This window comes from Miniopterus natalensis, chromosome 13 (assembly GCF_054644295.1).
Source record: "Miniopterus natalensis isolate mMinNat1 chromosome 13, mMinNat1.hap1, whole genome shotgun sequence".
NCBI lineage: Eukaryota > Metazoa > Chordata > Mammalia > Chiroptera > Miniopteridae > Miniopterus > Miniopterus natalensis.
In genome coordinates, this window is record NC_142093.1 from 22,041,794 (window position 1) to 22,058,868 (window position 17,075).

The 17,075-nt window shown below is 41.5% G+C and overlaps 1 long non-coding RNA gene across 2 annotated transcripts in view; it reads left to right on the forward strand.

The window, feature by feature from the left end:
- Nucleotides 1-17,075, forward strand: part of LOC148091623 (uncharacterized) — a 108,374-nt gene that overhangs the window by 10,736 nt on the left and 80,563 nt on the right. For both annotated transcript variants that reach the window (XR_015715518.1, XR_015715519.1), the window contains exon 2: nt 9,586-9,694. This is a non-coding gene — a long non-coding RNA (uncharacterized LOC148091623). The remainder of the gene's footprint in view (nt 1-9,585; nt 9,695-17,075) is intronic.

The window sequence follows — 17,075 nt, forward strand, 5'->3', positions numbered from 1 at the left end:
TGGCTGCAGTGAAGGCTCTCTTTTGTCTCCAAATGCTAATAGTTCTGGATTCAAACTCTTTTCTGTCTTTGACTGGACCCAGAGATAATAAAACAAAAAACGTACAGCATATAATTTGGCATTTACTGGTATGGTAGGCTCACAAAATTTTGTTCTCCCTGACAAGGCTTGGATAATTCTATCAAAATAAATCTCTGAAGGGGAAAAAAGCTTTCTTTTAAAGTCTATGAGAAGCCTTTTCAAGAACAAAAGTAACATTTAAAACTGATATTCTGTGTATCTTCTTTTTTCTTCTCTTTTTCAGAAGAAATTCTGCCCTTTCTGATAATAGAAAATAAAAAATGTCAGGGGGGGAAATGTCAAAATTTGGCATGCTGCAGAGAGTGGAAATTTCCTCCAATGCCGCTTTGAATTTTAAAGAGCTTTGGGCACAGGTTGTTCAGGAGTCAGATTTTTATACCCACATGTGCTCTTTGGCAGTGTCCATGTCCGTGAACGCCTTCAGAGTATTTGCACTCATTCATCAGACCTTGACTGAACATGACTGTATTAGTTAGGGTTTTCTAGAGAATCAGAAAACAACAGGATATACAGACAGGCAGACAGACTGATAGATGAGGAGATTTATTATAGGAATTCGTTCATACGGCTGTAGAGGCCAAGAAGTCCCACAAACTGCTCTCTGCAAGATGGAGAACCAGGAAAACTGATGGTGTAATTTAGTCCAAATCTGAAGAGCTGATTTAGTCCAACCCTAATCCAAGTCCAAAGGCCCAAGAATCGGGGTTGGGGGGCTAATGGTGTAAGTCCTGGTCTGAACCCAAAGGCTTGAGAACCAGGAGCTCTGCGATATCCAAGGGGAGGGGAAGATGGATATGCCAGCTCAGGTAGAGAGGAAATTCGCCCTTCCTCCTCCTCTTTATTCTATTCAGACCCTCAGTAGGTTGATTGGATGATGCAATATAGTAAAAATTAAAGTTACTCTTCAGATAGAAAAAAAAGATACAGTTCAGTTCTGCATTGCGTCGGAGAGTAACGTGGTGGGACTCCTGAAGAGCCTGATGCCCTAGAGTTCATGTTCATAGGACGGAATGGGCCTCAAGGGAGCATTGTTGGATTGACCTTGGAAACCAGTGTACCCATTGTGTTTGTGAAACAGAGAAAGATAGGCAGCTGTGTTCCAACCCTGAAGGCTTATCAGGAGGGCAGACTTCAAAAGCTACTGAAAGTGAATGGTTCTGAGGCTCTTTCCCAGTCCTGTGACTATGACCTCATCATCATTGGAGGGGCTCAGAAGGACTGGCAGCTGCTAAAGGGTCAGCCAAATTATAACAGAAGGTGTTGATACTAGAGATAAAAAACGTTAGCAAATGTTAGCACTTGATTTTTGTCCAAAAGCAAGTTATGTCTTGAGTGTGCAAATAAGTTTCCTTCTTGCTAGGGCGGCATGATTTGGCTCACTTGATGGCTAATAGACTTGTCCCATGAAAGACAACTACCCTGGGACTTAAGTGTGCTGTTCTACTTGACTGATGTGTTTAGCTGTGTGTCTCCCCTAATTAATTACATGTTCAAAACAAGTAAATTTATGACTGACTCTGGCCAAATTTGCCTGTGTGCTGCATCACTTATTATTATCTTTAGTTTTTTAGGAAAGACAATGGCTACTTGGCAGCCTGTTTGAGGTCATATCTCACTGCATGGAACTTGGTCGTCTAGTATGATTTCCACCATTATTCATCATGGAGGCAGATGTACACCTTAAATGGGGCAAAACAATAAATGTCTTTAGCTCATTGCATGCTGGTCTAAGTGAGCTGAAATACTTAACACTTGTTTAAAACTTTTTTTTGGTAGCTTTAGCTTTAAGCTACCAAATACCATGGCTTTATTTTTCATGTGTGCTATGTATCTATCCTAAGAACTACATTTATAGGAACATAGATCTTTCCTTATGATTTAACCCTTTTGTGGTCATTGCTTTTTTAAGGAAGCTGTTAATAAGTTGTTATTGTTGTTATTATTAAACACAAGCAAATGTGAAGGATTTTTGTTTAAAAACCAAATGGGTTTGACTTCTGTTGAGTGAATGACTGTACCTGGTGGGATTTTGGCAGCAGTGGGATTTTTGCAGAAGTGTTTATGCCTTATTAACATCCCTACTTGTGTTATTACAAAGAGGTATTAACTCCACAGTTATAGATTTCTATGCAAATGTACTGACTAAGGATGATAGGCCATCTTCTCACTATATAAGTTGGAATTTAAACATGTGCTGTGGACATCAGGCCTCCCACCAGCAGTTCCTGTAGCTCCTTTTTTATTCCCTCCCCTCTGCTCATATTTCTCAGCTACAACACTGAATGGTTGATTCAAAGTATTTGAATTCTTGGTCACCTCTGGAAACTCATGTGTCTGCCTGGCATTCAGTCAGCAGAGCACCTAACCCTATCTCACAGAGCTCTGCCTCATGCGCGCATCCCATCTGGTTATGTGACGTCAATGAGAAAAGGGAAAATAGAAAGGGGAACAGAGGCAGTTGACTGTGTTGTTTTATTTGTGTGTGCGTCTTTTTAAATTTATCTTTATTGTTGAAAATATTACAAATGCCCCCCTTTTCCCCCATTAACCCTTCCTCCCCACCCCCACCTCCCTCCCCAGTCCCTCACCACACTATTATCTGTGTCCTTGGGTTATGCATATATGCATATAAATTCTTTGGTTAATCTCTCCCCACCCCCCCACCCCACCTTCCCTCTGAGATTCGTCAATCTGTTCCGTGCTTCTATGTCACTGAATCTATTTCGTTCATTGGTTTATTTGTTCTTTAGATTCCACATATAAGTGAGATCGTGTGATACTTGTCTGTCTCTGACTGGCTTATTTCGCTTAGCATAATATTCTCCAGGTCCACCCATACTGTCCCAAAGTGTACGAGATCCTCCTTTACAGCTGCATAGTATTCCATGGTGTAAATGGCCCACAGCTTTTTTTTTAATATATCTTTATTGATTTCAGAGAGAGGAAAGGAGGGTGAGAGAGAGAGAGAGAAACGTCAATGATGAGAGAGTCATTGATCAGCTGCCTAGCCCGCAACCCGTGCATATGCCCTGACCGGGAACCGAACCTGGATCGGCCGGATCCTGGGTCGATGCTGAACCACTAAGCCATGCCAGGCTGGGCTGTCCCACAGCTTTTTACCTGCTCATCTACTGATGTGCACTTGGGCTGTTTCCAGATCTTAGCTGTTACAAATTGTGCTGCTATGAACATAGGGGTGCATTTATTCTGACTAGTGTTTCAGGATTCTTAAGATACATTCCTAGAAGTGGGACCACTGGGTCAAAAGGCAGCTCCATTTTTAATTTTTTGAGGAACCTCCATACTGTTTTCCATAGTGGCTGCACCAGTCTGCATTCCCACCAGCAATGTGCCAAGGTTCCCCTTTCTCCACACCCTTACCAGCACATGCTATGTTTGTTTGTTTTTAACTTGTTTTGTCTCCCAAGTCTGCCAGTCTCTGAAATTAGAACAGTAGGCACTTGTGGTTCTCTCTGCTTAGTGGAATGGAAGGTTCTGCCCCACAAGAAGGATCATACTTTATGGACTTATCTTGTTTAGATTTTTGTAATCACCCCAAAGTATTGAAACTCACATTAAGTTCCATGTATTTTTGTTATGAATCTTCTGGGGAAAAACGTAGTGGGAACATTAAAAGGTATTGGTATCCAAAGAAAGAAAAGAAAATGCATACAGCTATGAGCATTTTGACATAAGAGCTCACAAGGACCTTCAATTCACCAGTGCCTTAGAGTTAAGAGAAACAACCATGTCTACTTAGCTCAGTGATGTGTCAGCACCACGGACAGCGATGCCTTGGCGACCTGCTGCATCTCCCTACAGACGAGTTAAGACTTAATGTAGTGTATCTGCCACACCAAACCAGTGGAATGCAATCTTTTGGTGAATTTCAAAGACTAATATTTCTGCCTAGATGCCCTTTCTTTGGATTTCAACTAGGGAGAGAAGAGCCCCATAGGCGCTCTCTTTAGAGACTTGCTGTACAGATGTATGCATATGTGCACATGTACACATACATATGCACACAAAAAACTCAGTTCTTTCAGAAAATTGAAAAGAATTCTTTCTACAAATATTGAGGACCCTGGAAGAAGAAGATAGAGAGATTTAAAGTGGCATTTTCGCCCTTCTGAAGTCAACTTTTCCTGAATACCAAAACATGGATCTCAGTTGTCCATAATATTGTGCACCTTAAGACCATCCAGTTATCCCTAGTTTGAGGCCCCCAGCTTGCCTCCTGCTAAGGCCAAAGATAGAACAGGACAAAGTAACAAAAGACTGCAGGGCTGGTTGGCCTAATTCTATGAGTGTATTTTGGGTTATTTATTTATTTATCATCTGCATACTTCTCAGGCTTAGCTTGAGGTTGGGCCTAAATGGCATCTCAGGGGCTGGAGACAGGATAGAGTAGTGTTCTTTGGTTAAGAAGGAAAGAAATGTGTAAAGTGATTGAGAACCTATAAAAAGCATCTGCAGCACATCTCCTTTTCTGCAAGAGGGACAGTTCTGTCACTGAGGGGCATTATCAGTTTTGCTCTTATTGGAGACATTAACACAATTCTGGCGGGGCTACTTTCTGATACAACACTTCAGTGGAAATGCAGCCTGGTTGTTCTAAGTCTTTAGCATGGCATTCATGGGATCGTTTTTCAGTTATTTCTCTCCAGGATGACTGCATACTAATGACTGTCACCCATGGGTAGGTTACACTTCTCTTGTCTAGTTCTTTGCCCAAATTGGACCTTATGGGCCTCTGCACCATAGTTCTCGCTGTTCCCTCTGCCTGGCTTGCCCTAAGCACTCATTACCTTTGTCTCTTCCTGAATATTTCACCCATATTTTAAGCCCTTTTGTTTTCATAGGTTTTTCCTAATCTCCCAACTAAATAAGAAGCCTTAAGACCCAGTAGAATCTACAATACATAGCTTTGCATATTTGGACATTGGTACTTTGGATTATCTCTTACACTACATTGGACTTCCCTTGAGAGCAGTAATTGTGACTTATGTTGTATGTACTACAGGGCAATTCATAAGCATTTGCTGAGTTTAATTATGTGGGGAAATTCTGTCAGGCTAGGCTTGAGCATCAGTCCTTCAAGTAGACCTTCAACGTAGATTACGAAGGCTAAGAACCTTAGAAGCGAAGGGAAAAAAGACAGGACCTGAGTGGATTGCCACCAGTTATTTCCCTCCCCTCTCCTCTCTTGAATTACTTTGTAGCAAAGAGAATACAGTGTTGGCTTCTTCCTTTCATCATCACTGTGGTTTTTGAGACTCTTAAAAATTAACTTTACCTTAATGCTTTTTAAAAATGCCATTTGGGGCCTGGCCGGGCGTGGCTCAGCAGTTGAGCGTCGACCTACGACCCAGGCGATCAGGGTTCGATTCCTGGTCAGGGCACATGCCCGGGTTGTGGGCTCGATCAATGACTCTCTCATCATTGATGTTTCTGTCTCTCTCCCTCTCCTTTCCTCTCTCTGAAATCAATAAAGATATTTTTAAAAATAAATAAATAAATAAATAAATAAATAAATAAATAAATAAATAAAAATAAAAATGCCATTTGACAACAGTATACAGATCTTTTACATAACTACTATATACTGGAGGTGTCTTCAATAGAATATAGTGATCAAAATCCAGATCATAATTTTATCCCTTCAGTGTTTCCATTATAAGCTCCTCTCCAGAAGGGTTTGTTACTCATTTGTTTAATTTGCGTTAAGCTTTAGCCTGATATGCCAGTTCTCAGTCCAACTATAATGTAGGGAATCATTTTCTGCCTCAAAACATACATTTTAATCAGTATAGCCATTATCTATGTGTACTACTGTGTTTCTCTGCTGGGAAAGCAGACTCAGTTATCCACACTGAACACTTGTATCCACACTGCATATTCATATCATATTATATTTTACCTTCCTGGGGCAACTCTGATGGTCAAGGCTGTGCCACTGCTCAGGGTTCCCTGTGAACCATCCTGTGAATTGGTTATCATACCTGAACACAAGTGACCCAATGGCTATTGGGAACTTGATTCACTTCTATGTGTTTATCACTCACAAGGTAATAAAGACAAGGGGAACTTGGGATATTTCCTAGCCAGGATATCTGGCCTCCTGTTACCTGCTGATGTGAGCTAGCAGTGGATCCTTTATTTATTATATTTATGATATGTTTACTATAATCTGGGCATTGTGCTAGGTCTTACATGTGATACCTCATTTTAATCCTTACTATGAGGTAGGTATTATTAAACCTACTTTAGAGATGAGAAGACTAAGGCTAGGGAGGTCAAGTACTGCTAATTTCCCCCAAGATTGCCTGGCTAATAAGTGGTAGAGCCAAGAATAAACTCCAGATGTTGTCTGACTCCAAAGCTCTTAGAACCACTGTGCTTTAAAAAATGATAACATTAATGCATTTTAAGTTCAAAATTAGTACTAGCCCCATACAATTCATCTTTCTACCAGGTTCTACAGACACCTTTTTGATGTTGTAAAAATCCTTAACTTGGACAACAGCCACTAGTTGAATGAAGATAAAGCATCGGTTAGAAAATAGAATGGTCAACACAGAATCCAGTGACTTAACTGGATGATTATTTATGGGCACTGGCTAATTTGATAAACTTTCCCTGTGACATAGGTATATTTGCCATGATTACTATTAGCATGTTTGAGAGCACAAACTCCAGAAAGTCCAGTGACCTGTGTTAATTGATCTCTACTTCCTGAGAGTTCCCAGATGACAAGTTGACAAGCATGGCAAGTAGCTTCATGGACTATAGTAGAGCAAGGTCTGTCGGAGAAGGAAAATCCATATTAATGGTGTGCTATACAACACTTTTTGTTAGTTACATATATTCCTTTACTTTCATTTCCCAAGAATAGCTCAGCTGTCAAAGCATTTCCAAGATTTCCATAGATTCTTCAAATACTGTGCAATCGAATTATTGCTCTGAGAGAAGCTACAATTAAAACACATTAATCATTGTAACAAAGGATCCTTATTGAGTCTGACAAAGATGGTGAAACCTGATGAATAATTGGTCTGGTTAATCTTTTAAAAGTGAATTAAACTGTTAACAAGTTAAATCACTGTGATTTTCAAAATAAGCCTCCAGGGTGAGCAGAGAATGGGAATATTATCATCATTTTAAAAAGATACCTGCTCTGTTTCTCATCTCTGGGCTTGCACTGGAGGCCCTGGGTTAGAATGAGGAGGACCTGAGGCCCAGCTGGCAGAGTGAGGTTGGTCAAAGTGTGAGGGCACGTTCCTCACTCCCTCCCCGCCCAGTGATCCCTCAGTATTTCTAAAGGAGTCATACAGTGGATGGAAGACCTTTAAATCGGCTCGGGAACTAATATAGCACCTGCTTGCCAGCCATTCTCAATGACCTCAAGTGGATCCCTCGTGGTTCCGTCTGGATTCCACCCTCATCACTGCTCCACCACCCTGCTCTGTCCATTACTGTCTCCTCCTCTTTTGTACTTTTAATCTCTCCCTCTCTCCTGGAACTTTTCCTTCAGCCTATAAACATGTTTCTGTCTATTCTAGCTTTAAATACTAAGACAGACCACACTGCTCCCCATTGTATGTCCCCCTTCAGCCACCTTTTCTCTAATTCTTTTCTCAGTCAAGCTTTTGCAAGGCCTGACTCCATTAGTTCATTTCCCACCCCTGGTCTACCCATGCCCTCTAGCCTGTGCCCGCACACCTTTGCCGAAATGCTCCGGGGAAGGTCCCCACTAATTTCTTGTTAAACCCGATGACTGTTGTCGGTTTTGATCTCTGTTACCTCTTTCTACTCTGAGGCACTGCTGACCACTTCCTCTTCCTTGAATCTTCTCCTAGTTTTCTTTCTCTGGCTTTTCCTTCCTCAGCCAACAACATAAATTTGCTGTTCTTTGGGTTCCATCCTTGGCCCTCTCTCTTCACATTTTGCCTACTCTCCCTGGGTGAGCTCAATCACTGTTTCCACTATGAGGCAAATGCTAACAATTTTCTATTTACTTAATTATTTACTTATACTCCACCTTATTAAAAAATGAACTTTAGATATCTCACTAAAATATACATTAAAAAAATTAACTGAGAAAATCTAGACCAAGTCCAGTGGAGGGGGGTGGCTATAAGTAGGGTAGAACACAAAAGTTGGTTCCAAGAGTTCTTTATTTCCAAACTTTCTTTAACAGCAGACTTCTTTGTTAAAAATAAAATCTCATGTGTATCTCAACACTTAAACTGATCCAGTTGAAATAGTTCTGGTTGAAAGGGAAAGCAGAGGCCTGTTTTTCCATCTTCTGTCTATTCCTGCCTGTCTGCCCAGCAGCTTCTGAGATTGAGCAGAACAACATTTTTTTTTAATTGATTTAGAGAGAGAGAGAAATATCGATTTGTTGTTCCACTTATTTATGAATTCATTGGTTGCGTCTTCTGTGTGCCCTGACCATGGATCAAACCCACAACCTTGGTGTATTGGAACAATGCTCTAACCAACTGAGCTACTGGTTGGGGCTACAGAACAACTTTTGGAAGCCACTATCCTAACTTAGATTCAAGGGTAAATTCAGAGAATCAAATCTTGAATGCCCCAGCGTGGGCTCAACCCCTGGTAGGGGGTGTGCAGGAAGCAGCTGCTCAGTGTTCCGTTCTTACATCAATGTTTCTCTCCCTCTCTCTCTCTCCTCGGGACATAGGGAAACAGTTATTCATCAGTACACTAAGCAAATTAGTACAACTTTTTTGGAAGACAATTTGGCAATATCTATAAAGATTGGACTTTTATTTCTTCTGCTTGTTCAAGAAATGCTTGTTGAGTACATTAAAAAATGAATCCCCTCCCATGTCACCTAAGGAAGTAGAGTAAATAAGTAATTGGCCTGTGCTACACAGAAAGTCTTTCAGTAGAATCCTCAAAGCAGGAAATTTCTAAGAAAGTTTTCTAGGAGGAATTCCCATAGCAAAATTGTGAGAATCGAAAGAACCAATGTGACTTTACCTTCCCTCTATTCTTCCAGTTGCCTCCTCTCTCCACCCTTTAATATTATAGAAGTATCCCAGGAAAAGTCAATGTAAAGATAAGAAAGGTAAAATCTAGGTGTCTAAAAACAAATTGAATATCAAGAGGAATAGGTTTGGGGGGAAGGAGAAGACCAGGTGTGGCAAATGTCCAATTTGTCTATCTGATATTAATAACTATCTTTCCCCTATAATGCTGTTTAATTCTTAAAATACGTGATCCAGTTACAGACATCTACTTTATTTTGTATCAGACACAGAGGTAACATCCTCGTATCACCATATCTCTTCCCAGGTAATAATCACTGTAGTTTTCCTCCAGGACTAATGCACCAAGATCAGACAGATAACAGTTCTCACAAAGTTAGGTGATCATCCATCTGAAATAGGGAAGATGTCATGTATTCTAGTAAGGCAAAGACACAGAATATTTTCCCTCTTCATTGCTTTTCCTTTCCTTCTCTTTTACTTTATTCAGCTTTAGGTGGAGCAGTGGCTTGTAGAATGACAAAGTCTGGGACTCACTCTCCAAACTGAAGATAGCCCAGCCTAGAAGAAGGACCAGGAGAAAAGGCAATCCCCAGAAGGTACAGAAAGCCCAAAGAAAGCTTCCAAGCACTGTTACTGCCTTCCTTTTCTTTTGAGTCTCTCTCCCCTATAGAGCAGCTTTTTTTTTTTTTTAAAGCATACTTTTCCAAGTTGTTACATTAACAAATCAGCACCGATTTCTTTATTCTTGTCATCTAAAGACCACCTTGTCGGTGGATGGTGAATTTTTCCTTCTTGCCAGGCCTGCTGCACTGTCTAATGTCACATGTGTCTGCTCACATCAGCTCCCGGAGACTGGAGAAGATTCCGCACGGGGCCTTTTCAGCAAGTTGATGTGACAGAATGAGTCCCCGTGGTAGCTTATGGCACTTATCAGTCAGCCAGCCTTCCTCGGGGAGGGGAATATAGAGTGCACCATATTCTGTTTCCAAATCAACTGCTGTCCCCTCAGGAAGCTGTGTGCTGCATTATTAAAAGAGATGCCTTCAACCATAGCACCGTACTTAAACATTCATTCACATTTAAAAAAAAAAAAGTGTGCTGGAGGGGACAGCACAACAGTCCTCCGCACCCTCACTGTGTCCATTCTTCCTCCCCAGATTTCAGCGCCCTCAGTGAACAGTTCTGTAGCTTAATGGTGAGCGTGAACGCTTGTTATTTTTTGAATTTTACCTTTATTTTAAAAGGGGTGCTTTTGCACTTACTTGGGATGGCTATTAAACATTCCCCTGCATTTTAAGATCTTGGGGCTGAGGCCAGCATATTCCTAACCTCCTCTTTTCGCTGAGTTCTCACTGCAAAGTTAAACCCAAAAATCTAGCTCTCAGAAATAGCAGTGACTTATCTGTTACCTACCTCTCCCAGGAGTTCAAATGAAATGCAAGAATTGGTTCTGAGTTGAAATTTAACAGATTTCAAACTCACACTTTAATAATTATAACTTTAGATATTTCTAATTTAAAAAAAATTAAATGTATGTCCAGTTTACCTTTAGCTTTCCAAATGAGAAATTGACAAGAATGCTGGAGAAAAGGAGGGATCCTTTTTAAAGCTTCATGTTGATATAAATATGAAAATGGATTAAACTCTGCTTCCAATTTCCAAACATGTGTACTTCAATGAATATTAAATGGCAGCCCCTATCACCATCATGACTTATTTACTCACCAGAGTTTTTATCAAAAAGGGATTGGAATTGCCTATGGAGCGTGAAAGTCTCCTGTAATTGAGTTTAGAGTGGTAAATCCACTAAACAGGCCACAGCCCCAGAGACACCCCCGAAACCCACCTGTCAGCTGGTGTTAGATCACAGCTCAAACAAGGCATGGATGCCTGCTCCTGCTAAACACTGCTGTGGCTCAAAACAAAAAAAGAGAAGTTGTTCCTCAAGGGATGAGGGAGGGCTGGGGGCAAGTCATGGGGGTTGGGAGGGCAGGCGAAAATCTCTCCTATAACAGCTGCCTGGTGTCAGCTGGTATCATAATCTGAAACTCAGCGTGAGTGGGTAACTGGCTAGGGCCTCACTTGGTAAGGTGTCATTTCTTTATTCCACATCTGTTAGGTAGGAGTATAATGGGGTGGACAAGAAACTTTTTCATTCCTCAGTTGAGCCATGGGAATCAAAGCCCAGAGTTTCAGTGAGGATAAAGATATAATAGGTAGGAAGGCCCACATCTGGAAGTAGAGGAGAGTATCCAACTACGACATGCTGGATCAGCCAGGGATGGGAGTAGGAACATTTTAAGGTAAAGAACCATCATTCACCCAATAAACATTTATTAATTGTTTACTAGTGCTGATCAGTTGCTGACTTTAAACAGACAAGACACAATCCTTGCTCTGAAGGAACTTAAAATGATGTAGTTGGGGAAACACACAGATAGGTCAACTATTACAATACAATGTCAAGGGCCATGGAAGCAAACATGTGCTTAAAACAGTAAGTTAGGAAGACTTCTTAAAGAAAGTGATATTTAAACTGGGTTTTTTATAGAATGAGTAGGATTTATCTGGGCAAAGGAGAAGAGTCGAATGGATGTGGGGATGGTGGTAGGAATAAGAACATATAGAGATACACCATCAAAAGGGATAGTGTGGTACCCTTTTGGGCTCCCAGAGCTTGATGTAGCTGGGGCATGTGTCATGGGCTAGAGCCTGAGAGGGATGGGACTAGAGAGGGAGAGAGAAATCAAATGACCAAGGGCTTTATCAACTTAGCTAATCAGTCTCAAGTTTATCCTGAAAGCCATGGGGAACGAGGGAAGGATTTTAAGCAGGGGAGTGCTGTGGTCAGGTTTGCCTTTTAGAAAGACCAGTTTACCTTTGCGTATAGCATGAATTAGAAGGGACGCGACTGGAAACAGGAAGGCCAAGTGGAGGGCAATTAGAAGGGCAATTAGAAGAACTTTTGAGAGAGGGATGGCAATAGCCCAAACCAGGGAAGTTACAGTGGAGATGGAGACCAGAGGACAGAATGAGAAATATAGAAAAGAATCAGCAGGACTTGGAAGGCAATCAAAAGTGGAAAAAGGGGGAGGAATTCAGGATGGCTCCAACGCATCTGACTTGGGTGTAGGGTTGCTAGATTTAACAAATAAAAATATATTCAGTATTTGACACATATTGATTTTAAAAAAAGATTCTTTAACTGAAATTCAAATTTAACTGGGAATCCTATATTTAATCTTACAAACTTACATAGGTGGTTGGGTAAATGGGATATCATTGATCAAGCTGGGGATTTGGAAGAGGCACAGTTGTGGGAGAGGGGGCGGAGAAGGCGAGTTTACTTTTATTTATATTGAGTTCAAAGAATCAAGGGATATAGCTGACTTCCGATTATCCTCCAGTGCCTTTCTGCTCTTCTGTAAGAATAGTTTTAGCTGGCACATGGCCACTCAGCTAAAGTCTTTACTTCCCAGCTCCTCTTGCAGAAAGTGGCCATGTGACCAAACTCTAGTCAATGGGATGTGAGAAGTATGTCTTGCTCTTAGAAGGACTGGGTGTGAACTCTCCTGACTCTTCCTTCCACTGGCTAAAAGATGAGAACTGAAGCAGCCACCTTGGGCTCAGAACCAAAAAGCACATGTTGAGGATGGCAGTGCCATCTACCTTGCCCTGGGCCATCTACCTCTGAATTGTTATATGAGAAAAAAATAAGCTTAGCCTGTACCTTAACTACAATACAATATCCAAGAGGAAATGGTCAATAAGCAGTTGGATGTACAGGTTTACAGCTTAGGAGAGAGGCAGTCATTAGTATATGGGCACTGAGTGAGGCTTTAGTTTAGCTGAGCTCTCCTAGAGGGAATGTGTGGTGTAAGGAAGAATTAAGCACAGGTAAGTCAAATGCTGTCTTTTTTCTTCTGACACTTTTTTTTTTGAGACCAACTTTAAACTTATCTTCAAGTTAGTGGAGATATTCCAGGAGTACCGAGATGAACATTTCAGAGTTTTGTCTTCATTTCCAAAGACTGACTTTCTGTATACCATGCAGCAATGTTCAGTGCTACTAAATTCATTTGTTTGTATTTGTATTTCTGTTTCAGGACTGTCTGGGAAGGGAGTATTCTCATGCCCTGTGGGTATTTGGACATTTGCACACGTCCCAGTGGCTGTGCTAGTGTTTGTCTCAGGCCAGTTTACACGTGTGCAATCCATGTATGCCTCTGTGGGTGTGATTGCACATATGTGCATTTTTCCCTCCATGTTCTGATTTGTTGATGTGTGCCTTGAAGGTGTCTTTGCATGCGTGTGTGCAGGAGAGGCTGGGTTTGGGCTTAATAGCTAGTTCTCAGCACTGCCAAGAAGTAGCCTTTTAGATTCTCACATAGGAGGCTTCTGTCCATTTTGGAGACTGTAGAGTTATCTTTTAAAGGATGATATCAATTGTCTTTTTTTAATAGACTTTAATTTTCAGATAAGTTTTAGGGTCACAACAAAATTGATGGGAAGGTACAGAGATTTCCAATATACTCCCTGCCTCACACATGTATAGCCTCCCCTATTATCAACATCCCCCACACCAGAGTGGTAGATTTGTTCCAATAGGAAAACCCACATTGACCAATCATTATCACACAAACTCATAGTTTATATTAGGGTTCATTCTTGGTTTTGTACTTTCTATGGAATTCGACAAATATATGACATGGATCAATCATAATAGTGTCATTCAGAGTAGCTGTCCCATTTTGCCTTCCCACCAGTAATGAACGGGAGTTCCTGTTGCTCCACATCCTCGCCAGCATTTGGTGTTGTCAGTGTTCTGGATTTTGGCCATTCAAATAGGTGTGTAGTGCTATCTCATTGTTATTTTCAATTGTCTTTCAAATTCAAATGTTTGAAGGAAGAGCCTCCTGAACTTCCCCAGGGATATTCCTTGCTTCTTCTATGTCTACCTATTCCTCCCAGACCCCAGACTGGGGCTGAATTTTACTTAATATGATATGAACTAAAATCTGCATGGGAGCTAAGGGCACAAGAAGGTGTGTATGTGTGTATTTTTTTATTATGGAAATTTCTAAGTGTACTCAAAATTAGAATAGAAAGAACCTCCAGGTATCCATTGCCTAGCTTTAGTAATTACCAACATTCTTCCAACCTTGATTCACCTACCCCTTCCTTTTTTTCTGCTAGTGTATTTTAAAGCAAATATGAGATAGCTTATCATTTCACCTAAAATAATTTCATTTTGTATCTCTAATTGATAACTTTTTTTACATTCTACAATGTCATTATTTACCTAACAAAATTAACAATAATTCCTCAATATCATCCAAACCCAATCCATATTTAAATTTCACAATTATCTCAGGTATCTTTTTTTTTACAGTGGGTTTTTACCAAATCCACCTATTGCATATAGTTGTGTCTCTTGGTCTCTTTCATTATAAAGCAGTCTACCTTTGCCATTGATGTGAGGATGAATCAGGTCATTTGTCCTGAGCAATGTCTTAGATTCTGTATTTGTCTGATTGCTTTCTTGTGAAGTAAGGTAATGTGTTCCTCTGTCCTCTGTCTTTCCTGTAAACTGGTAGTTATATTTAGGCCCTTGCTTAGAGTCAAGATCAGTATGTTTAGGCACGAATATTTCATAGTGGTGCTGTGATAGTATGAGGCATATACTATCTGGTTGTTTCACTTTTAACGATGCAAAGATTGATCAGTGGGTTTCAGTAGTGTTAACCCACAAAGTTCCCTGTTAACCTTTCCTCTGATGATTTTAGCATTCATTGATGATTATTGCCTAGATTCATTATTTAATTTGGAATATTAGTGATTTTTAAAAGATTCTTTTTAAAAATTCTCACCTGAGGACATGTTTATTGATTTTAGAGAGAGAGAAACATTGATGTGAGAGAGAAACATCAATCAGTTGCCTCCCATATGCACCTCTACTGGGGATCGAACCCGCAACCTAGGTATGTGCCCTGACCTGGAATCAAACCCACAACCTTTTGGTGTATAGGACAACGCTCCAGCCAACTGAGCCACCCAGCCACGGCTAAAAAATTGTTTTTTCCCTTCTGTATTTATTAGCTAGGACTCTTCCAGCTTCAGAATACTGTTGATTAAGGGAATAATGGGGTTGCCAAGCACTCGGGGCCAAGTGAGGGTCTGGCTGGCCTTGTTCCATATTTAAAAAGATTAGTTCAGACTTGTTCCAACTGAAGGGACCCTTTGTGCTCAGATAATGTTGAAGTCAGCAAGTATCCAAGAAGAGGGGTCTACCTTTTGCTCCAGGATAAAGGAGTTCTTTTTTAGGAGTTGCAGGAGAGGCCTTTTTCCAGGACACAGGGATTTCAGGGCTGCTGAGGAACTGAGGTCTGACCTCTAGGGACTGGCTTTGCTGGTGTGGGGAGAGCTCTCTTGAACCTCTCCCACCCCAGTAAGGCTCAGTCTGGGCCTCTGGCTCTCCTATTCCTCTCCAGGGAAGCAGTTGCCATTCAACCACAGACCAAAGTGACCAAATATTTAATCCTCTGATGCTCTGACCTCCTGGCCCCTCCCTCTAAGTCCTCAGATGGACTCCAGGTCCTTTGCCACCCTGCTGTGGGCACTAGGCTCCACACCTTCTTTGAGAAACAACAATAGAACTGATCTCCTGCCTAGTGTCCCTTCTAGATCTGAAGTCTCTGAAGAAGGCCCCATGACAAACAGTCTTGTAGACAGGGCCCAGTTTCTGGGTTTAATACTCAGCTCTGAGCCACCAGGATTGAGTGGAGACTGGGCTCCATCAGGCTGTATGGGCAACTCCCTACTCAACAGCAGAATAAATCAAATACGCCATTCCTCCTCCTTACAAAAGCAGACAGGCATGGAGAAAGCAGCACCAACACTTATTTCTTGGGGAAGATGTATTTTAAATTCTTCTAAAACTGCACTTTAGTAGGATTTCATGGTTACATTGTTGGCTTTAAAATTATACTTTTAATACCCTTAAGACACTAGTTGAAAAAAAAATATTTTGTTTTTCAAAATAGTCACCTGCCTTTAGATGGTTACAAACCACAGAAGAAAATCTATGGTATTTGTTTGTATTCCCATCAGTAACCATTTAGCTTAGAATGACTTTTAGCTGTTTCTAAAAAAATCAAATCCACTCTGAAAGTAGAGTGGTTTGCCCTCACTGAGGGTGGCCAAAGAATATGCCATAAGCTGAGCGCAGCCGGCTGGGCAAGGAAAGCGTTTGCCCCTGCACCTCTCCTGCTTAGACACTGGGTGGCAGACTTACCTTCCAGATGGAGGTGTCTAGCACCTTCTAGCCAGAAGTGTCTGGCACCTGCAGCCTTTCCTCTGCTTCTAGCTGCCACGTACTCTCAAGCTGATCCCAGGGGCATCTGGAGGCTCCCCAGGGAGGGTGTGACTGAGCTTTGGTGGGAGGTGGGGGAGCAAGGGGAAGAGGCATCTGGTTTGGGAATGTCTGCCTGCCTGACTGCAGCTGCGGTGGCATCAGGCCAGGGCCAACGGGATCCCAAACCTCATGGCTTGTGGCTATGACTACTGTGGTGCCAGCCACGCCTCTTCCCACCTGCGTGCCCCAGGTGTGGGGCTTAGTCATGTCTCCAGCTTCCCTGGGCTGGCTCAAGGTGCAAGGTCTTTCAGATGTCCCAAACCTGGGGAGGTTATGCTTTTTATGTAAGCTTCTCTCAGATAGAGGGTCTTGCCCTGAGTGTGGGGACTGCTAAATGCCAGCAAGGAAATGCACAAACCTGTACTGTTATCTGTGGCTTCTTTAACATTCAAGGAAGTGGGAAATAAATTCATGGAGACAAACCTCCTTCCATCTCACCTGGGGTTTAGATAACAAATGCGTAAGTCGTCCTGGGGGCAAGATCATTCACTGGTTTACTTCTGGATTCCTGGTGTCTGGCACATGGTGAGGACTTGGTGAGTGAATTAATGATGATACATTAA